We start from the raw sequence: 23,493 nt of genomic DNA, 5'->3' as shown, positions 1-23,493 counted from the left end.
AAAATATCCAACATGTATACAGTACTTACTATGTGTCAGACACTATCCTAAGCACTATATATACATATATATGTATGTATGTGTATATATATATATATATATATATATATATATATATATATATATATATATTCATTCAGTCCTCACAACAACCCTACAAGATACCTGTTTTTGAGATGAATAACCTAAGGTTCAAAAAGGTTAAGTAAATTTCCCAAGGTATGTGGAAAATTTGGAATTCAAATACAGCAGTGTTTCCCATGATTTTTGCTTCTAAGGATACATTCCTATGTCTCTTCTAAGGATCCTCTGTCTATTTCCCAGCTCTGCTTGTATCTTCTTAGCTTGATTAACATGCTATCTCCCTTATTCCAAAATGGCCACTGGCAATCGTGATGGAAAGATAGAAACTTTACTCGCAGGTGAAAAGCTCCAGGAGGGAATTTAATCAGTCCAGCTCAGTCACTGTAGCCAAGGAAAATGTGGTACTGTGATTGGCTGGGTTTCAGTCATGGGACAACACTTTAACTGATCAAAATCGATTCTACAAAAACCACTTCAAGATAGATATTAGGATATCCCTATAATTTTAAATATAGCAATCTTTAAAGTAGAATGTGGATTGGGCTAAATGAGAATTGAGGACTCTGAGGAATAAACTCACCTCAATTCACTGGGATTTTTCTTTTTTCTGGTGAATGTAATTCAAATGCAAATTTTAAGAGCCAAAGAGAAACCCAATCACATTCCGTGGGTTCTCAGTTAATTGGGCTGACACAAGATCTTCTGGTCTGGTTATAGAAGTTTTTATGGCCCCAAATCTTTCATGGTCTTCCAGAAAAATATTTGTATATTACATATGCCTCTGAAAGATATTGAAAGGAAAAGAGATGGGAAGAAAAGACTTTTGGTATGCCTTATGAGCATTGTTCACTTTTTGGTGTTTTGAAAAAAGAACTTAGCATAAAGTTGCATTTTTCCCCAATTATTCTAGATATCAGACTAACGTTTCTTTGAATGGAAAATGACAAAAAGAGCCACAGGATGCTTGGGCTTTATACATTTTATTATTTATATATAATTTATAACATTATGTTTGCTCAAGACTACTGTGCCTATTAAATGATGTAATGTATGTAAAGAACATAAGAAAAAATTAGCATAGGTTCTTTCCCTTTCTTATAAGGTTAGAAATGGGGACAGGAAGAATCAGTCACCTGCATTCCTCTTTTTCATTTTCTAACTTGATGTGTGTCACCTCCACATTCTTGTTCCTAAAGTTCTCAAAAATACTAAGTCCAACATGCTGCAAAGGGTGATTGCAGAACGTGGTTTCTCAGATCAGCATTATCAGCATCACCTGGACACTTAGAAATGCAAATACTGGTGCTCCGTCCCAGACTGCTGCGTCAGAAACTCAGGACAAGGGGTCCCAGCAATCTGTGTTTGAACAAGCCTTCCAGGGAATGCTGCTGTACACTGACAAGAACCATGGGCATAGGGACCTTTTCTTTTGCAGGGCCTCCTTACCTGGCCTCGGGGATAAGAGATTGCATTTACTAATTAGTATTAAACAGAAATTTATGCCATATATTTAACACGATCCATCCCATATTATTCTCTTCCCAAACACAGAAGGTAAGCCTAGTTCTTCAACACCAAATTGAGAAAATATTTCTTGTCTTAGCTATTTTGTGCTTGCCAACAACACTCTAATTTGACATGAATACTATGTTCCCCATGTCTTGTTTATGGTACAAGGTGTTTATCCCTTTGGGGAATGTTATGGTCTGCTTCGATGACTGATCCATAAGTTCAATGGGATTCTTTTTATCCATAAATTCAATGGGATGCAGTTTGATTTCTCACTGGGTGAAGTTCCCAGAGTCTCTTTGCATGGCCCATGTAAACTGCAAACATTCGAACAGTAGAACAGGTTATTGAGAGTCATTTTTAGTGACTACTCTGGACAATTTATCATTTTTCCTACAGTATGTCTCCAGCATATTATTCATAAATATTTGGTTGACTCTCACAGGCTAGACATCTCCTAGTGGATGATATAAGATGATCTAAAGTAGATGCTTTTGTAATAAACAGCTAGATCATCACGCACAATAACTAGCTTACAGTCTTCCATTGACACAGTGTACTCAGCTTAGAATCAATATACAACAAGCCCCCTACCTGGTTTAGGTAGGGTTATCTTGGTTACAACAGTTAAAGTTATACATCACTATGCATTTACTCTCTAGTTTTAAGAATGAATCCATACTTACTCACCTAAGTAGCTTAATAGCTTGACAATTTGCAGGTAAGCTATTCAACAGTATATACTTTTCTGCTGTAAAGGACAAGCGTATGCCTCATATTTGCACTGGGTCTGTACAGAGGTCTACCTACATCCAGCTATTTCAGTTACAAATAATATTTAGTTGAGTGATTTCAAGAAAAATATTTGTTTTAAGTATAACATAGGAATCCATTTTCCAATATCTTAGGTGGGATGCCATACTATTTTTATTGCATTATTCAAATAATTATGCAGAAGTTCCTTTCAACATTCTACTTAGGGTCTAGTCTTCCCTGTTGATGTCACAGTTCATGAAACCAGCTTCTGAGCACTTAATTATGTTCCAGGCATTAATTTCAGAGCTGAAGGCATATTGTGGGGAAGCATCCCATGGGAGAGTTCAGAGGTGGCTTGGGTTTGACATTATTCTAGACACATACTTGGGTGCAGGTGGTTCAAAGCCTGAAAATGCTGAAAATGGATGACTTCTGCATAGATGATCCCCTTCAGGTGAGGCTAGGCAGGCAGTCCTCTAATGAAGACTTTGCTCCCACACAGCTCCTGTCATTCAGACAATTCTTCATTCCCTGGTTAGTACCTTCTGGGTCTCATCTTCACTTATGTTTCCTCTCCAAGCTTGGGCCTCCCGGCATTCAGGCTTTCCTCCTTGCTCTTCCTTTCTTCCCGGATTGCTTTGGCATTTTATACACACTCCTTTTTTACTCCTCCATATAAAAACCAATGGTTCTTTTTGGCCAATAAGATGGATCCTGCTCATCCATTCAAACTTGCACCCCAATTATTAGCAAAGGAACTACTTCTTCCACTGCCACTAGAGGGCAGTGAAAGCTCAATCTTCCTAAAGACAGTTGCCTGGTATCCTTTGGAGAGTGTCAGGCTCTCAGGTGGTTTTAATCAGATGGCTTATTCTAGAAAGAGTTCCAGAAAAGGTGAGGAGGGTGTTTAGGAGTAGGGAATGGATTCAATATAAACTCCTCCTTTGGAGAAACACTTTTTATTCCTAAGATCTAACCAATGGGCTTTTCTACCTTCCATGCCCAGTGTGTGGACAAAGGAAGCCATGGATGGCCTGAGTTCTGAGTGTATTATAGGAAAACATCAGCCAGTGTGCTACACAGACATTGGCTGTAGCACCTTCCCTGACCACACTCACTTCTAAACAAGCCTACCTCTGTGACAACATTGGCTGCTTGAGCTGTCATGTATCTCACAAATGGTCCTTTGACTATAGGCTGGCCAGGCAACAATAAGCCCTATGGACTTGAAAAGATGACTCAGTTCTGTCTAGTTCTTGCTTCTATAAACTTAAATTTGGAATGAGAAACACATGAAATGTTTTCCAGTGAGCAGTGTGAGTTTAAGGTGAAAAGTTATGATATAGAGAAAAGGTCCAACAAATTGATATACAAACTAAAATTATGAGGAGCATAAAATAATGAGAAAGCTGATGCAGTGTAGAGAAGCAGATACAACCCGAGGGAGGAGAAAATAGGTGATCGCCATAATGAGCTTTTTATGGCTTTCCGCTTACAGTATATGCATGTCTTTCTTTATATAACAGGATATGTACTCTCAACCAGTTTTGATTTTAAAAACTCAGCTCCTTTTTGATATATTTTAAATAGTCATTGATCCTTTCTGGGTCATTCTCTACCAGGTTCCTCTTGTTCCCAACAGTATTCAGAGTCTTATCAGTTTCCTCATCATGCCAAAGGCCTTCCCTCTATAGTTAGAGCTAAAGCCTTTTAAACCTGCTGTCTTACTGCTGGTAATAGCACCACCTTCCCAGCACTCTGCTGATGACCCTTGTCAAATGGCCTCTTGCTAGAAGTCTGAAAAACTCTTTTCACCACAGAGATGGAGTATTTGGTTGACCTTTCCCAAGATGATCCCCTTAATTGGTGATTTCTCAGCTGGACATCTCTTAGTTCCTTTCCCTCTTTGCTTCTGGCTCCTGGCATGGTCTTCTCTTTAAGACTGTCTTGCTCTGAGGAGCTTGTAAGCAGTCTAAGCCTATCTTCTCAGATCTTTCATGAGCTAGCCTAGAATTATAGACTTTCATTTCTCCCCACTTCTTTCCATAGACTCTACATTCAAGGTCATTCAAGTTGTTGGCCAAATTCAGTTCTTTGTGGTTGTATGGTTGAAGTTGTCATTTATTTGCTGGCTGTCAGCTGGGGGTCGCCCCTAGCTTCCAAAGTCACTTTCTGTTCTCGCATTTTCTTGTAGGAGCCTTGCATGTGGGCTCCCACATCTCAGAGCCAGCACTGAATCCTTATCCCTTGTAGACTCTCTTGGACATTCCCTTTTTCTGTACCTCCCTTTCCTTCCTCTTCTTTCACATCTCTTTGACTCCACCTGAGAATGTTCTCCACTTGAAAAGGCTCTTGTGATTAGATTGGGCCCACCCAGATAATGCAAGACAATCTCCCAATTCTAAGGTGCAGGTCTGTAACCTTAATTACAATGGCAAAGTCCCCTCTGCCATTTAACATAACATATTCACAGGCTCCAGGAATTAGGGTTTGGACATCTTTAGAGGTCCATTCTATCTTTCATGTTTGTCTAGTTCCTGTATATGAATCAGTTTTCAGACCCAATCTTATTGATCTTTCCCAGCAGGAAATATCTTGCAATACTTTGACAAATGAACATGGTAACAATCTTCCCCATTTATTCCCAGAGGTAACTATGGCCATTTATTCTGGTAACTGCACTGGGGAAAGGGTGATGCTTGTACATTTGGAGGACTATTGAACTTACCAATCATGGCCTTCCTGTTTGAGTGTGTAAATATGGGACCAGGTAATAAATGGGGTTCTGGCCAATATAAGACCACAAGGGATCCACTGAGCTTACAGACACAGATGGTGGTTATTTTATCACTCTCTGAACGTATAATTGGAATAGGCATACTTGGTAATTGGGATAACTCTCACATCAAGTCCTGCTCCTGTGAGGTAAGAGCTATCATATTAGGGAAGGCCAAGAAGAACCCTCTGAAAATTTCCCTCTCCAAGATAGTAAAAAAACAATATATCTCTAGTTTATCATCAAACACTTGGTAAACCAGACCAGGTTCCCACATATCATTAACTCAGACCAGGATGATACACTTTACATCAAAGGAGAAGTGGGAGTAGGCTTATAACTATGGGAACTACTAGTTATAGTACATACCAGATCACTCAGAAACTGCAGCCTGATAGACCATTGGTAATACCTGTGAAAGGCACTGCAGAAACCCCAGCTGCTCTGGGTGTAGAGCCTGTGGGATGGCCTAATAATCATCCTGCACCCCAGCTCTATCTTAGTGTCTGCCTCTCAGACAAATCAGCCTGCTACATGCTTACTAGCTATTCAGCCAACATTTGTTGAGATGCACATAGCTAAAGTTTCTTCATAATCCGATGCTAATATACTCAACTCCTCCATATGAATGCCTTCCAGAAATCAGTTTAAACAATGAGGGGTAGTCCACTCAGCTGGCTAGAGGTTAGCCATTTCACTAGTTTCACAATGTATTCTCAATCCAAACCACTTCTGATCATCACCACTATCATCCTTCTCCAAGCCACAATGTTCTTTTCACCTGTACTTCTGTTCTAGTCTCCTATCTCTGATTCTGCACTTGCCCCCCTACAATCGATTCTCTGTGGGCAGAGTGATCCTTTTCACAATGTAAATCACATCACACCACTCTTCTCTTCAAAATCATTCAATGCCTTCCTATCCCCCTTAGAATAAAATCCAGCATCCTTACCAAGGCCTAGGACCCATTGTGATCTTCCCCCATTGCTAACTTTCTGACCTCACATATTCCTTACATATTCTAGTTTTCTTATCCTGTTCTAGACACTTTACCTTCCACAGTGTTTCTTGAGCTTTGCCAAACTCATTCTTGGCTCAGGGCTCTGGACTTGCTGTTCTCTCTGTATAGAAACAGCTTTTCTCAGATATTCACATGGCTCCCTCCTTCAGTTCACTCAGGTCTCTGCTTAAAAGCCACTTCCTCAGAGACTCTTTCTCTGCCCACCCAAGCCCAAACTCTTCCCCTGGTGTATATCTATTCTTCTTTCTCTATTACACTACCGTGTTTTTGTTCACAGAATTTATAACCTGACATTGTATCTGTTAATTTGTGCATTTTTGGTTTCTCCAACCAGAATATAAATTCCACGGAGGCAAGGGTTTTACTTTTTTTAATGCTGTAGTATTTAAAGATGCCTAGGACAGTGCTTGGTGACATTAGATGGGCTCACTAAGCATTTGTTAAACGAAGAAGCTACTCAGAAATGGGCACGTGGTCTAACTCTGGTCTATGACATGTGAGGGTAAGTGTGTTAAGTGTCTTCTGAGAAGGTTGATTATTTCTTATAATGTCTTCTGAGAAGGTTGATTATTTCTAAGCTAGACCCACAGGAAGAGACAAGAATCTCTCTTCTTCCTCTGGATGTGTTAATGTTGAAAATGTGAGGCCTGGAATTGTAGCAGTCATTTTGGAATCAACCTGAGGAGGAAGCCTATGTAACAATTGAAGGGCATGCAGAGATGGAAAGAACCTGGGTCCTTGATGATACTACTGAGCTGCTGACTCATCTCAGTCTGAGGCATCCCTTCTAGGGGTTTTCAATTGTGAGAGGGAGTAAATGTCTAGCTGTTTATGCCAGTGTTTTGTTTTGTTTTGTTTTGTTTTTGCGGTACGCGGGCCTCTCACTGCTGTGGCCTCTCCAGCGGCGGAGCACAGGCTCTGGACGCGCAGGCTCAGTGGCCATGGCCCAGCCGCTCCGCGGCATGTGGGATCTTCCCGGACCGGGGCACGAACTCGTGTCCCCTGCATCGGCAGGCGGACTCTCAACCACTGCGCCACCAGGGAAGCCCTATGCCAGTGTTTTTAAGGGTAAAATTTCATTCACGGTTTTAGTCCTCACAGCCAAGAACAATCTGGCTGATGCATGTACCTTTTCTAGCTCTTCTCACTACACAATCCCGTACACCTGATTTTTAGATACATCAAGACTCCAGATGTCCAGCTAACTGTTCATCTGTGCTTTAGCTCAGTCCTTCGCTTCTACACAGGTAACAATTTACTCATTTCTAACACTTCCTCTTACGTGGACCAGCGTAGAATTTTCCTTCCCTGTCATGCCTCCCCAACAATTCACTACTGCGTTACAATCACTTTCTCTGCTGTAGCCCCATAACTTAGAGTTTATCTTCTTCCTGGTTCCTATTAATTCAGGTTTCATGCTACAGTGGTTCTCCCCCATTCTCACCTTCATTCATTCATGTAATCATTTGTTCATTCATCTGCCAATATTCATTTAACGTTTATTGCCAGGCTTTGTGCATATGTCAATAAACAAAACATATAAAAATTTCTGCTGTAACAGAGTTTATATTCTTGTTGATAGGGTCGGGGTGTCCATTCAATAAACTAATTAAGCAGCACATCAGGGGATAAGTGATTTGAAGAAAGGTAATGCAACAGAGGGGTGAATAAGGAATAGCAGGGTGTGGGAGGGAAGATTGCAGTTTTCAAAGTGGAAGTTCAGGGAGATAGTTCACCTCATTTAGAAGGTGACACAAGAGCAAAGACTTGAGTAATGTGAAGCAGCAAAAGCCATCTATCGGGGGCAGAGTGCTTCAGGTGTAGACAATAGGCCCTAGGGCAGGAGCACCCTCATGAGTTTGAGGAACAGCCATTTTTGCCCGAGCAGAATGAGTACTGTCGTGAAAAAGCACACTGCCCCAAGGACCCAGCACAGTCATTCAGCCACTGAACCTTCCATAAGTGATTGTTTAAAGGGCATCGCATTTTGTATCAAATAGTTGTTTCTATTGACTGGATTTGTGATAATGTACGTCATCCAAGTATTAAAGTATTCCTAATTTAAAAGTTAATAGGCTATATTATGAACCAGATTTGTTTTCTACCATTCAGGGAGCTTTCATAAGAGAATTACAAGTCCCAGTGTTCAGACTCACACTTCAGTCTTAACCCCTCCCGCCTCAACATTAACTCCAGGTCTCAGATTCATTGACCTAAGGCTAACAGATATCGCAATCACACTTAGAGGTAAAATAAGCCACAACTGCAAGATGGATGGTACAACGAGTACTCCATCTGCTAATCCTGTGACCTCCTCTCTTGCCTGTGTGACACACTGCTTCTCATATGAAAGATTCTGTCCTGACTCCACCACTCCAGGCTCATGGTAGCATTAGTCATCAGGTGTGCCCCTTGCAGCAAGACCATCTCAGCTTCTACTGAGTCACCATACCACAGCCATTGCTCCTGCCATTCTGTTCCAGTAGCATCACTCTAGATGTCTGGTCAAGAACTGAGTTATCTTCGTTACTGCCTTAAAGAGCACTATATCATTCCCATTCCCCATTGGGAGGACTGGGGCAGAGCTGTCCATTAAGAAACTTTTCCAGGACAAAGTCCCACCCCACTCAAGATAATCTAGGCCTTGGTGGTTAAGTCTGCACCATAAGTCTAGGTGTCTGTGCTCTCAGGAGAGCCTTGGACATCCTTTCCTGTAGGTCAGGATTATCTCAGAATACCATTGTGCCACAAAGTGTTTGGATCCCATGATGGGACCTAAAGGTTGAAAAGGGTTCAGTCATGAGGATAATTCCAAGAAGAATGATTCCAAAAAAGGGAAGATGCACAACCCAGACTGCAGTTACAGATATCACTGCACCGAGGAAGTTTCAACTATCAAACGTTTCCAAATTCTTTAAGTAAATATATAGAATCAAATTATCTTCCAAGAAAAACATATCCTCAGACTATGATTATAAAATTCTCAATTTTATCACTGTCATTTCCCGTTGTGATCGTGTAGCAGATCCTATTTTGGATGTTTGGATGATCCGACTCCTGCCCTCCATGGCCTCGTTCCCGGAGGTGACCATCTGACACAGCTCTGGCCAATAGAATGTCAAAGGGAGCAAATTGAATGGGGCTTCCTAGAAGCTCTGTGCTTTTCTGATAAAGTTTCTTTTACTCATCTGTTCTGTACTCTTTTAGACAGATAACTAAAGCCTCCTGTTCTTTGAGATGAGAAACATGGGAAAAAACCAAGAGGATCATGGAGATTCTGGATATTGCTAAGCTGAGGAACCATCACCAGTAGCTGTCAACCTTCAGATTTCATATTATGCATAAACAAATAAACCTTTATTGAAAGTGTTACTATTGGCATATTCTGTTACTAGCAGCTGAAACATTGCTCACTGATAAAAGAATGTGTGTTCACTTGGTCACTTTGTTGTGACATCTATTCATTCCTCCTTGCTTATGCCCTTACTTCCATTAATTTTTTTCTTCAGTGATGGGGAACTAAAGCTTAGGGGAAAATATTTAGCTTTATGCTTTTCATGTATACTCAGATTTTATGGTTAATACTGTTTCTTTATGAATGATTTTTAAATTGTGTTGTTAAAGTCTTTCCTTCATGTCCATTATTTCTAAAAGAAAAAAAAATAAGAATCATGCTTATTTTAGATATTTTTCCATAGGTGTAGTATTGATTAGCTTAGAACTGAAACATACAATTTTATCATCTTTCAAAATTTGATAGATTATAGAATTGGAGCTGGGAAAAACCTTTCTCCAGAATTCATGAAATAATACTTTACTTTGTGGTTCTCATCTTTCTTGCGATGATTCTGCTTTCACACAAATTGCTGTTCAAGAAGGATGACTGAGTCTAGAAAGGAAAGAGGGAGGTGAGTCATTTTTTTCCATCCCTGCACAGAATAAATAAGTCACTGAATTTAGCATCTTGATTTGGTTTTCCCAAAGCTTGACTTTCTTAGATTTTTCTTGTATTTAAATTTGAAAATAAAACCAAATAACCAATTATATTAACAAATATTTTCATTTCACCTATTACATTATTTAAAAGATTTTGAAAATCTCATTTTTATCAGATTTAATTTTTTTTATATTTCTTCTTTATGGAGATTATTGTTAATAAAGGTTACTAAAACCAATTTTTTTTTTATTTTTATTTATTTTATTTTTGGCTGTGTGGGTCTTTGTTGCTGCATGTGGGCTTTCCTCTGGTTGTGGCGCGCGGGGGCTACTCTTCGTTGCGGTGCGTGGGCTTCTCATTGCAGTGGCTTCTCTTGTTGCGGAGCACGGGCTCTAGGCACACGGACTTCAGTAGTTGTGGTGCGTGGGCTCAGTAGTTGTGGCTCGTAGGCTCTAGAGCGCAGGCTCAGTAGTTGTGGCGCACAGGCTTTGTTGCTCCACGGCATGTGGGATCTTCCTGGCCCAGGGCTCAAACCCGTGTCCCCTGCCTTGGCAGGGGGATTCTTAACCACTGTGCCACCAGGGAACCCAAAACCAAATATTTTGAACATATTTCTGTATTGTATGTTTGTTAGATAAAGTAAGAGGAGACCCAGTGGTTAGAGAATAATGCCTTGGTGATTCAGAAATCTGAAGGTCAGCCTCTTTCTGTATTTTTTTTTTAAATAACCTCAGACAAATGGTTTCACCCTCTGTTTAACTTGTTTTAAATATGGTCATTCGATTTGTCTTCTAGCAGATGTACTCATTCAATAATTTATTTATTTTGAACCTAGAAAAAAATGTTATGCCAGCCTCTGTAGAAGAAAATTTATATATATACATACATATATGTATATATGTATGTATATATATGGTATAGTCACTTATTTTACAATCTAGCTGAGTGAATAAATAAAGTCTATGTGAGATAGTGTATGCTATGTTTCATGAATGGTACTTACCAAAATAACTACAGGAAATCATAAAGATCTCCTTTAGTCAAGTAATAGAGAAAGATTTCACAGAGGGGATATGTTTTGAGCTTTGACCTAGACATTTTTGAAGGCATTAAGAGCATGGATTCTAGAATAAGACTACTTCTGTTAAACTTCAGCTCATCTAGAATGTATGCCTACTTATTTGTAGACATAATAATACCTATTTTATAGAGCTGATAAAATACTTAAAGAATTTAATATATGGAAAGTCTTAAAACAGTGTCTCTCATGTTATATGAGCTTAAAAATTCTACCTATCATTTTAGTAGGTGGAGAGGTATGGTGAGCATCAAGGGAAACCACAGGAACAGACATCTTCAGGAAGACTTGATTAAGTCTACTGTGTTCGTTTCCTAGGACTGCGACAACTCAGTACCACAAACTGGGTGGCTTAAAACAAGAGACATTTATTCTCTCACAGTTCTAGAGGCCACGAGTCTGAAATCAAGGTGTCAGCAGGGCCACACTCCCTGGGGAGGCTTTAGGGGAGAATTCTTCCTTACTTCTTCCAGCCTCTGATGACTCCTGGTGTTTCTTGGCTTAGATAACTTCAATCTCTCCCTCCATCTTCACATGACCTTCTCCTCTTATGTCTTCTCTCCTTCTCTTCTCTTGTAAGGACACATGTAATTGAATTTAGGGCCCACCCCGATCTAGGATAGCCTCTTCCAAATAAGATCACATTTACAGGTTCCAGGTAGACATATCTTTTAGGGGGCCATCATTTAAACTAATACAACTATTTGTAGGAATTTAAAAGTATATAAAGGGGAGCTTTATAATAGACTTAGAAAAGTAAGAAGTGGCTTTCAATACCTGGGCACAAAGTTAATAATTTATTTTATAGATATTGGTAAACCACTGAAACTTAAAGTCACAAGATGAGATCTGTCATTTAGAATAGTAATCCGATGGTAGAGTCCAGAATTTGCTGAATAGGGAAGAAACAAGGAAAAAGTGGTGGAGAGAGCTATTGTGAGGAGATGATAATTTTTTTGTGGGACATTTGAATTTGTGTTGGGAATTCAGGGCTATATCCTAAAAAAGAATAAGGACCTGAGATATAGGTTTGAGAGACACTTTTATAATTGTGATACATGAAAAAATGAGATTAGGTAATGTTCCTGAGAGTTTATAGCCAAAGGTTTTGAGAGAGAATCTGTTCAGAGATTATCTTTAAAATGCCATATACAGTAATGTTGTTATTTGGGAACCTGGCTAACAAAAGAGGGAACCTATAATTTATCTCTAATTCAACCATTCTGCCAAAATTGATCCATATAAGATAAAATAAATACAACAACTTGCCTCCCTTTCCACCTTTATTAGGCAAATGGCTTAACTTCAACTGGCCTTGTTTCCGAGCTGTAATTACTTCGGTGACTGTGGTATCTGGTCATCTCAGCATAAGCAGCCTGTCAACATTTTGGGTCATTTCAATCCATCATCTTGATAAAGGTCAAGCCTGACTTCCCCCCACCACACACACACACACGCACACACACACACACACACACACCCCAAAATTGTTTTTCTCTTCTCTTGGCCAACATACTTGCTTTCTGTTTCTTTGCCATCCTAATATGGCAGCTGATATCAACTTTAGAACCCCTCTCAGTATTAATAGCATGAGGATATGCTTTTCCAAAAGAGTAACACTTCTTTTAATGAAGAAAATCTACTCTCCTATTGACTACATTGTTGTCAAGAGCTGTATCATCAGAGACAGAAAAAAAATATGTAATCTGTAGAGCAGAAAAACATAAATGACAATTCACAAATAAATGATAAATTACTAACTCAAATAACATCAATGGGTTGGTGAAAGAGGGGAAAGGAAAGTGGGTGGAAGTTTAGCAAAAAGCGGTAGAGATGCAGAGAAATCTGCACAGAGCCCACATCAGCAGGTGTACAGTCAGAAAGGACCGTCTGCGAGTTAGTGATTCTCAAAGCATGATTCTTGGGCCACCACTACCAAAATGAAATTAAGGGCTTGATAAAAAGGCAGACATCTGGACCCTAACTTTAGGAATTATTTTGCTTCTGAAAAAATATCTGCTCTGTAACTATAAAAATATTACTCTAAAGCCCTTTGGAAGAAGCCAGTGAAGAAGGAACCTCAGCTAGCCAATAGCCAGGAGTGGCCCGAAATAGGCAATTAGAGCAGTTGCAGCCTCTCCCGCCCTCAGGTCATTCTCCACCAAAGAGCAGCTCAGCCTGTTGGGAAGCAGGAACCTCCTTTCAGCCTGCAGTCACCCTCAAAAGAGGTTAAGTGAGCTTTACCTTCAAAGCCAACCAGCTGATCCTAATAGGGCTTTCCAATCCCTCACAGCTCATCTGCAGTCTGAAGCTTGTTTTCAGTAAAGTGGAATTCTTTGACTCTTTCAGATCACAAGGAGACAGGACCTGTTTAAAATAAATATGTCCTGTTTTAGGCAACCAACTGTTGTGAAGTAATTTTAGTCAAAGTATGAATTAGATTGTGTGAAATAAATAGAAATGGGCTTGCATTTTGACAGCGGCAGGGGGCAGTAAAGAGACCTGGAAGGCAATAGATGACTAACACGATATAATGGGGACAAAGTGGACATGAGGATGAGACATGGATTCAACTCTGAAATCTTATGATGTAGAAATGACATTGATTCTTTTGGACCCTCAGTTTCCCAACCTATGAAATGGAGATTGTTACCACCAGCATCAGGATTGCTGCATGGATTAAATGTGACAATATTGTCCTGGGGCACTCCAGGTGCTCAATGAAAACTATTTCTTTTTTCTTTCCTGGATTTGAGGAATATTTTATTCTCAAGAGGAGACAAATGGTTTAGAATGTAGAGAAGAATAAGATGTAATCACACCTTAAAATCTTCACATTTTGCTCAAGATATGCCAGGCAACAGCAATGGAAACGGCAGGTGGGAATGATATGACTGACACTTTAAAAAGAACCTACTCCCAGGCATTAGCAACATGACCTGGTTCTTATGGAACCAGGAAATATGAGATAGGAAATATGAGATAGCCAATTTAGGACAAAGGTCCTGACTCAGTCATTTTTAAAGGCCAGTCTCACCAATCTTTTTTTTTTTTTTTTACACTCCTGTCCCACTTACTTTTTGATTCCCTGACTTTAATGATCCTCATCTAGGATAGCAGCTAAATGACTTTTCCTGTACCCAGATCCATGAACACTTTGTCCCTTTCCCTCGGTTTTAATAACTATTTTATACATTTGTCTCAGTCCACAGTTGCCTCCATAGGTAGGGAAGGTATACTGGTTTCAAATAAAATACTTTACAAATCAAATGTCCAACAATTCTATCAACAAACGGAATCTTGGCAATGCATTCATTGGTTGGTTTTTTTTCTTAGATTTTTAAAGCCTGAAATACATTTCTCACATGATTAATGATTTATTTTTAACAAGGCTGATTTTATGGAGAGAAAGTTTAGATCCAGAGGTGTCTTTGTAAACTGATTGAGATGCTAGCTTTTCCCCTTGAACCCAGCCAAGTGTAGTTGAAATAAAACGTTTTAACCAGTGGAAGTCATTAAATTGAATAAAAGTTTAGAAAGGGTTTAGTTGTTTGTGAATATAATACATAAAGATGTCCAAAATATATTTAAGCGTGTTTTCTCGTGTTGTTCTTGTATGTGGTTAGGCCATAATTTTAAAAGTATTTAATGGTCAACTACTGGACAACTTAGCTATGAAGGAAAAAAAGCACTGTGCTATGAGAGTTTGTAATAGGGATCACTGATTTACTTCTGGAAGTTACACAAGCCTTCTCAAGGAATTGTTGATTGAATGGAAATCTGAAATATGAGTTAACTCAGATACAGAGTTGGGAACTTCCTGCAGGGAAAAAGCATTATGTACATGGTCCTGGTGTGGGAAACGGCATAGTGCCTACCAAATGACCTGAAAGAAGTTGGGCAGAAGAGTAAAAATTGAGTGTTGATACTGAAAAGATAGGCAAGAAGTACCAGCATATGCAGCCTTGCAAGTCTTATCGTAGATTTTGGTTTTTCTTTTAAGAGCAAAGAAAGTTACTGAAAGGTTTTAAGCAGGAAATTGACACGATCAGACTTGTATTAACAAAAAAAAAAAAAATACTACTCTAAGCTACTGCGATTAGAAAGGCAAAAGTAGATAGAGGGAGACCAGGGATGGAGTCCTTGCAGAATTCATGAGTAAGAAGCTAACTTCAAGGGTAGAGGTAAAGGTTGTCCTAAGGGCATTTATAGGGGTAGTGGTAAGAGTCATGCCTTGGATGCAGAGAAGCAAGTAACTTTTAGAAGCATTTTTAATATAATATGACTCAACCATTGATTACATTGGAGGAGTGAGAGAGATATAGAGATTTCAGTTAACATCAAGTTTTGGCTTCTAGCTTGCTCAGCTGATGTGTGGATAAAGCTTTGATTCTGGTATATACACATGAGGATATACAGATAAACGCTAGATAGTTAGATAGGTTTTACATTCTGTGTAGTATTACTCCAAACATACTAACAGAAAGGAACATAGTATGAGCTTATTCAGGAAGACTTTGGGCACCCTAGGATCAGGACTCTTCCCTTCTGGTCATGGGAAGCTGATATTCTTTTCAACAATCCCAAAAAGATGTAAAAAATGATAGCACTGTCAAATCACATGTTGCTGCCCACTGTGGTTCTTACCAAACACATATGTACATGAACAGCTGTGTCTTTTACCCATCCATCTCAACCAAATACATTCAAAGCTCAAACCAACAGTTGCACCAATGAGGCAGTGTAAGAAAATAATTAGCATGGGGATTTTAGGACACATATTATTGATATACAAAACCTTGTTTTGATATTAGGATCTTGAATAATTTATATACTCTTTGTATGGTACTTTTCTATAAAAATAAAAAATTATTATAATAAAACTTATTTCATAGAGTTGTTGTGAGAAGTAAATGAGTTAATACACGTAAAGTACTTAGGAAAATGCCTTATGTTAGAATTACTGGTCTCTACTTATCTTTTCAGTGTTGTGGTGACTGTATTGAGTCCTATACATGTCACTAGATCTTGGAAAAGTCTAAATCAAAGATTTTCTTAGAATATATTCCAGCTAAACTAAGCAGGGCTGCAGGAGGATAAAGTTTCAGAACAGAAATCATGACTTCCATTTGTGGTATGTTTATTTTTAGCTGACTATGAGGTATTAAAGTGAATATTTTGAGACATCTGTGAGATATATTGTCTGGCTTTTGGAGGAGGTCTGGGATAGAGATAGAAATTAATGATTGTTAGCATATAGATGAGAAAGGAAACTATTGATATAGATGAAATCACCAATGGAGAGGGCATACAATAATGTTGCACTTTGAGTTTCACAGGAAACAAACTGTGATGTGAATTAGCATGTAGGCAGTTTATTAGAGGGTATTCTTAGGATCAAAAAAATATGAAAAAAAGAAGAGTCAGGATAGGGCAGTGAGAGAAGTTGCACTATGATGCAATATAAAAGGCCTCAGAGAACCTGAAACCAGAACAGAATTGCAGAATTGTTCAAAGTTAAGGGAAGGTTTCAGGACTTTATAGTCCTATGTAGACCAGTCATTGAATGAATCCTCTTCTAACAGACAAGGGCTCTCTGACAGATATTCCCAGAGAATGGGCCCTACCATGCTGAATTTGAGAAGCATCCACCACAAGTGAAAGAAAAGATGCTACAACCAACCCTTGAACACCTCTAACTTTTAAAGTTCCAGGATGTGAAGATAAGCCAGGAAAATAGAATTAGAAGGGGAGGGGAGGCCAGATAATTAAAAAGATAAATGATACGTTGGGTAGGAGACGCTAAGAAAGGGAGTATAGTATAAAGGATGGAGTGTTATGCAGTGTCAAATGTTGCTGGGTTTGGAATTTAAAAATTCATTGTAAAGAACGAACTAAACGTAAAAGAAGAAGACAGAAGAAAATACTAAAGTTTAGAGTAGAGATAAAAAGAATGCAGAAGAGAAAATCTATCAAATCAAATGTATTTCTTTGAAAAAATAATCAATAGAGTTGACAGATTTGAAGCAATACTGACCAATTAAAAACCAGAGAAGACTCAAATAAGTTAAATTGAGAAGGAAAGGGATCCATTACTACTGATCTTATAGAAATAAAAGGGCTTATAAAGAAATACTGTGAACAACTGAGAAATTAGTTGATGTAGATGAAATGAGCAAATTTTTAGAAGGACGCAAACTACCATAACTGACTCGAGAATACATAGAATGTCTAAATGGGCCAATAATAATTAAAAATGTTGAGTTAGTAATTTAAAATTTTTCCCACAAAGAAAAGTTCAGGACCTGATGGTTTAACCAGTGAATTCTACCAAAACTTTAAAGAGGAATTAATATCAATCCTTCCCAAACTCCTTTAAAGCATGGAAGAAAAGAGAAGATATCTCAGCTTATTCTGTGAGGCCAGTATTAATCTGACACTAAAACTGGAAAAATACAACATGAGAAAAGAAAATTATAGACCAATATTCTTTATTAATATCGATACCAATATCCTCAACAAAATACTAGCAAACCAAACCATTAGCATATAACAATGTTTTTATACCATGACCAAGTGGGATTTTTCTGAGGAATACAAAGTTGATTTAACACCCTAAAATCAATCAATGTTACAATATTAATATAATAAAGGACAAAAGCTTCATGATTAACCCAATAGATTCAAAAAGAGTATTTGACAAAACACGTGATAAAAACACTCAACAAATTAGGAATAAAAGGGTTTTCTTAACCTGAACTTTCTTAACCTGATGAAGAGCATTTATGAAAATGTGGTGAGATCTTAATTCCTTTTGAGTTGGTGTGTTGGGCAGGGGGGAAGGGCATAACTTGTGTATTAAATTAAGATTATGCAGATTATAACTTTTAAATGAGGAGGCATAAGCCCCTCACATAGGGCTGGCAGACAGCTCCCTCAGCTTCTGAGCTCTCACTTTTGGGAAGTAAAAACCCCTTGGTCATTTTGATTGAAGGTGCAGTTTCAATACACCCACACAAAAGAAGTCAAGTCACCAGATTTGTTACTTACAGATTCCAGAAAACGGGCTAGGGGCATCCAACGAGCTAGTGGAAGGGCAGTCTTCCGTCCCAAGTCACGATCGAGCAGGAGAGAGGGAGCAGGGTAACAAGTACCTATTACTTATAAGATGTTTGGGTGGAGGTCACTAACTTTTTGTGGACTCACCTCTAAGAGGTTATTTTAAAAGGTGCCTCAAGAAAAACAAAAAGGAACTTGTGGTGGGAATCCTAAGCTCAGGTCCTTATTTAACTATCCAAACTCTGGGTAAATCAGAGTTGTCGTACTGTAAAATGCCTAGGCAGCAACTAAAAACAGCTGTTTTCTCATCACATTTCTTGGACATTCAAATGGAGATATTGCCTAGGCAGTTAGATTACTAGTTTGGAGTTCTGGAGAAACATGAGAGATGAAAGTGTACATTTCACAGTCATCTGCATACAGATGGTATTTAAAGCCAGGGGACTGGATATAATGTAAATTGAACATTATAGAATTTACAGAAATGATATACTTGACGGATACCTTATTGGATATATTGTGATTCCAAAAATGGGTAAGGTTTGAAGCATAAGTAGGTTGTGATTATAATAAAACTAAGAAAAACATTGAATTATGTAGGTGGGCACATCTGAAGGATGATTGATGCCTTTGATTTTAGCTAGTTGAATTTTACAAGATATAAAATAAGTTTTGTAGCAATGTATTAGTAGGCAGTTGGGGTAGAGAGAGCAGAATTTGGAAGAGAGAAAAGGGTAAAATATGAAGATGTTGGTGCTCTCAACCAAGATGTGATATCTGAAGTTAAGAGATAGGATATAATGTCATGATAGCAGCAAGAAAGACCATGGAGGGATTTTCAGATTCATAACTGATTGCGGCTGAATAATAGCATTACAAAATATATCCATGTCCTAATCTCTGGAACCTGTGAATGTTACCTTATAAGGCAAAAATGACTTTGCAGATAGAATTAAGTTAAGCATCTCAAGATGGAGAAGTTATCCTGGATTACATGTTGGACCACACGTATCCTCAAAAGAAAGGGACGTAATCTGAGAATACAGATTCCTTGAATAGCAATTTTTATATTTAGATCTCTATTAAATATTCTTATTTTTATATTAATGTATATAGTATAAATGTGACAAATTGTATCAATCTGTTATCAATAGTTCCATGAATGTTTATGGGAAGAAATTAAAATTTAATATACATGAGCATTATAGAGATGTACCTGAAATGAACAGCCATATAGGAAAAGAAAACGATAAGAAAACTATAAAGAGAAGCTTGCGAAACAGTGATGATCACAGTAAGGTAGTTATCTGTTTTTGTCTTAAACAGAGATGTAACTGAAATATATTTACTAATGACAAATTAAATCAACAGTCAGCAGACACTATATTTACTGGTTGCCTAATACATACTTACACCTGATGCTTGGAGCTACAACAATGAACAAGACTGTTCCTACCATGAAAAAACACCACACATTAGGGCAATGTTCCTTCAAATGTGGTTATAAGGAACCAGAATCATCAGTAATCCACTTCAGCCCTCTTACATAAGAATCTTTTGGGGAGGTCTCAGAATCTACTTTTTTCCCCTAAAAATGGACTTTATCTTTTAACAGTTGATTCAGGTATACAGAAAAATTGGGAAGATAGTACAGAAAGTCTCTGTATACACCTCACATATTTTTCCCCTATTATTAACATCTTACATTAGTATGATATGTTTGTTACTACTAATGAACCAATGTTGATGCCTTGTTATTAAGTTCATACTTTATTCAGATTTCTTTAGTCTTTCAAACCTCATGTCCTTCATCTGTTCCAGGATCCTATTACATTTAATAGTCACATCTCCTTGGGCTCCGCTTGTCAGTGAATGTTTCTTAGACTTTCTTTATTTTTGATGACCTTCACAAATTTAAGGCATACTGGTAAAGTATTATGTACAGTGTACCAACATTGGCAGTTTGGGGATTTATTTGATGTTGTTCCCATAAGTAGATTAAGGTTATGGGTTTGGGGGAAGAAAATGGAAGAGATAAATTTCCATTTACGTCACAGATCAAGGGTACATACTATCAACGTGCTTTATGATTGTTGATATTGACCTTGATCACCTGGCTGAGGCAGTGTTTATCAGGTTTATTACGTTACTCTTTTTTCCCCTTTTTCATACTGTACTCTTTGGAAGGAAGTTTCTATACTCACAACACCCTTAAGCCCACAACTCCTTTTAGGGTAGAGTATCTACATAAATTATTTGGAATTGTTATACATGGGAGATTTGTCTGTTCTCTCCGATTTTAATACTTTATTCAACCATTTATTTATATCACTATGTATTCATGAACATTTATTTTATACTTTGGGCTATAATCTTATATGACTTTATTCTCTTTGATCAAATTATTCCAGTGTTGGCCACTGGGAGCTCTTTCAGTTGTCTTCTAAGCCCCTTTGATAGTCTCTATTAAGAAGGATTCGGTTTTAGCACTTTCTTACTTTCTGGCAGTGTGAGATGCTCTTGGGCTCACTTTTCCTGTCCCAAGTGTAGAATCAGCCATTTCTCTGAGGTGCCATGTTTTATTTTATTGCAGAATGGCATTAGACACCAAGATCTCTGTGCTAGGTGTGCTCATTACATCTGGGGTCTCACTTTTTATAGGTACTCTCAGCTGACAGAATAAGAAAATATATATGTTTATACTAACCTGTGTACATACACATATCTATAAGTATTTCAGTATGTAACCATCTGTGTTTAAGCTATTAAGCTAACTATATTAAACTAAACATGAGCTTTTCCTGATGTCTTCAACTCGATTCCATCTCTACATGAATCATTCTTTTTCTCCTTGCTTACCTGTAAATTCTCACTTCAACAGTGAGAAACCTGAATCTTACCACCCACCATCCATTTATTTAATTGTTCAACTCCAGTGTTCATTTATAGCAGTATCAGAATTGTTAACCTGTACTCCCACACTCTACATTTTTTTAGCAAGCTTTTCCAGTGCTTCTACACATCAAAGTGATGATGGGTTAACCACACTGAATAAATAATTTCTGAATCTAATTATCCATACTTTTTTCTTCCTTTATAAGATTAAAAATATGTCTTCTTAAAATCATAATTTTGATTTTTTTGTATTTTAAATATTTAATACTAAGCATTAAAATTAAATGTAATTTATATTAGCTTTAATTTTGAAATTAATCAGTAATAAAAGGGAAGTAAACAGTCATAGCAACAACCACAATAATTTTTTTGTTTGCTGCATTTCATCTCTGTTTGTTAATAACAGGTAATAGATTTCTCACTTTGAATGTAATTAAGTGATATTGTCTGCTTCTGCAGACTCTACTTATTAATAGAAATAATGTAATTCATTAGGAAATGTAAAAATGTGAGTAGTTCACTGCCTAAGAGATGAAATACTTGAGTTAAGCTTTAGGATTTAGCTATCAGTGACCTATATAAACTAGCTTATGGGGAAAAAAATGCAGAAGTGGTTTAGATTAGGGCTGTCTCATGGGAACTCAAGGGAGGAACTCAGGCAGGCCTCAGAAACATGCTGAAATAAGGGACTGTCATGCCATCTTGACTTTGGTTTCACATCTCTGTTCTTCTCTGTGTACCTTCTTTATTTTTCCCTCTTGGCTTCTCTAGTTCATATGTCTGATAAAATATGGTCATTTTATGCTTCCTGTACTTGTACTTCACTGTGTTAGTTACCCAAAACAACAGTCTCTTCTATGTACATATTCTCAGTCAGACTCTCAGTGGCTTCTGTTTTAATCAATCAAGACTATAAGCAGAAGGGATGTACTGATCTAAATGGGTGCCAAGGTTGGTCATTGTGGAGGAAACAGGATGAAGAAATTGTGGTTGTAACTGGGCAGTATTTCCAAAAGCGTCTGCTACAAAGCTTAATAAGACATTGAACGTGGAGTTCTGTTCACCAATAAAGTAGCACTTCTGCCTGGGTCAAAATGATTGGTTGATTTCTACCTTCTGAAGGTTAGTAGGTATATTGCCTAAACCATTTCTCTGGTATGTTATTTTTTCCAATATCTTTTTGTTTAATCCCTGTAACATTATATTCATTCATTCTTGATTAGTCATATCCAGGGCCACCCTCTCCACATTCAGAGAATCGCTACCCCCAACATCTATCTGGCTGTGAGAATTGTTCCTCTCAGAGTTCTCATAGACTAAAAAAATTGCCCGGTGTGATTCCTCATTATGTGTCTTATCCCAAAGGATAAACATCCCTGCTTTTCCATGCTTCTCAAAACTCAAGATGTTCTACTCCTAGACCATTTACTGATCATGAAATAGCCATCATTCTAATACCTTGGAGAGAGCCCAGCTAAACTCAGTGAATATCTAAAAAGAACAAAATAAAAGTCAACACAAACACTGCACAATACCTATGTAAAGACACCTTAAGAATTCCTTTTCTCACTATGTTTTGTGATTGAATCCCGCAAGTGAGAGAAGAATTAGCCTGAGTGGTTTACAAATTAAAGTATCTGCTTCAGGAGTTAATGAAATGTGAGGAACACATACTTTTCCACAGGAAGATTTAAAAAAAACCCAAAACTACTTTGTTCTGGCCCATCAAAAGATAATGGAATCTTATCTTCCTATCTCCCACTTGACTTAAAAAAAAATCAAGTGCTGTAGAGGTTATATAATGTGTTCTTATATGCCTAAAAAGAGATCTCCTCACTTTTTTTTTTTCTCCTCACTTTTTACATCTATTCTTTCTTTAATTTCTAGAGTTTACCTGGCTCCAAGTCATGTAAGATGGCATACTTATTAGCAGACAACAGAGCTGTACTGTTAAATCACACATGCTTCTTGACATCAAGCATACAGTCACAGTAATACATTCATAAAGAGCACGTTGGCTTTAAGAGGTTTTGTCATTGAGACTTCCTAAGTTGCTAACATTCCTTCTGAGCCCTTGCATACCATCAAGAATCATCCATTTAATGTCACGTTAATTTATTAATTTTACAATTCATTCTTAGGGACAGGGTTCCCTAAGGCTGATGCTGTCTTGAAATTAATATTAGACTAATACATAAATATATGGTCATCAAAACTGGAACAACTTAAAACCAACCAGGAACTTCCTACAGAGAGAGAGAAAGGGAGAAAGATGAGGGGGATGAGACAATTTCCTTTCTGAAATACAGGAGTTAATACTCTGTATAGCTGCATATGGAATATATTGCTTACATCCATTTTTAAGTCTGAGTACAGTA

At 37.9% G+C, this 23,493-nt stretch overlaps 1 long non-coding RNA gene across 4 annotated transcripts in view; it reads right to left on the bottom strand.

Annotated features, from left to right (window-relative positions):
* LOC137202980 (uncharacterized) overlaps positions 1 to 23,493 on the bottom strand; it is a 282,286-nt gene that overhangs the window by 97,096 nt on the left and 161,697 nt on the right. For 2 of the 4 annotated variants that reach the window (XR_010932821.1, XR_010932823.1), the window contains exons 3-4: positions 13,406 to 13,528; positions 9,965 to 10,035 (exon numbers count right to left, since the gene is read on the bottom strand). The exons of 1 other annotated variant lie outside the window; for it this stretch is intronic. This is a non-coding gene — a long non-coding RNA (uncharacterized lncRNA). The remainder of the gene's footprint in view (positions 1 to 9,964; positions 10,036 to 13,405; positions 13,529 to 23,493) is intronic. One more of the 4 variants, XR_010932822.1, reaches the window with a different exon arrangement.

Source organism: Pseudorca crassidens, chromosome 11, assembly GCF_039906515.1.
Source record: "Pseudorca crassidens isolate mPseCra1 chromosome 11, mPseCra1.hap1, whole genome shotgun sequence".
NCBI classification, from domain to species: domain Eukaryota; kingdom Metazoa; phylum Chordata; class Mammalia; order Artiodactyla; family Delphinidae; genus Pseudorca; species Pseudorca crassidens.
Note: the sequence above shows the minus strand (reverse complement) of the source record. Positions and strands in the feature narration are given on the sequence as shown.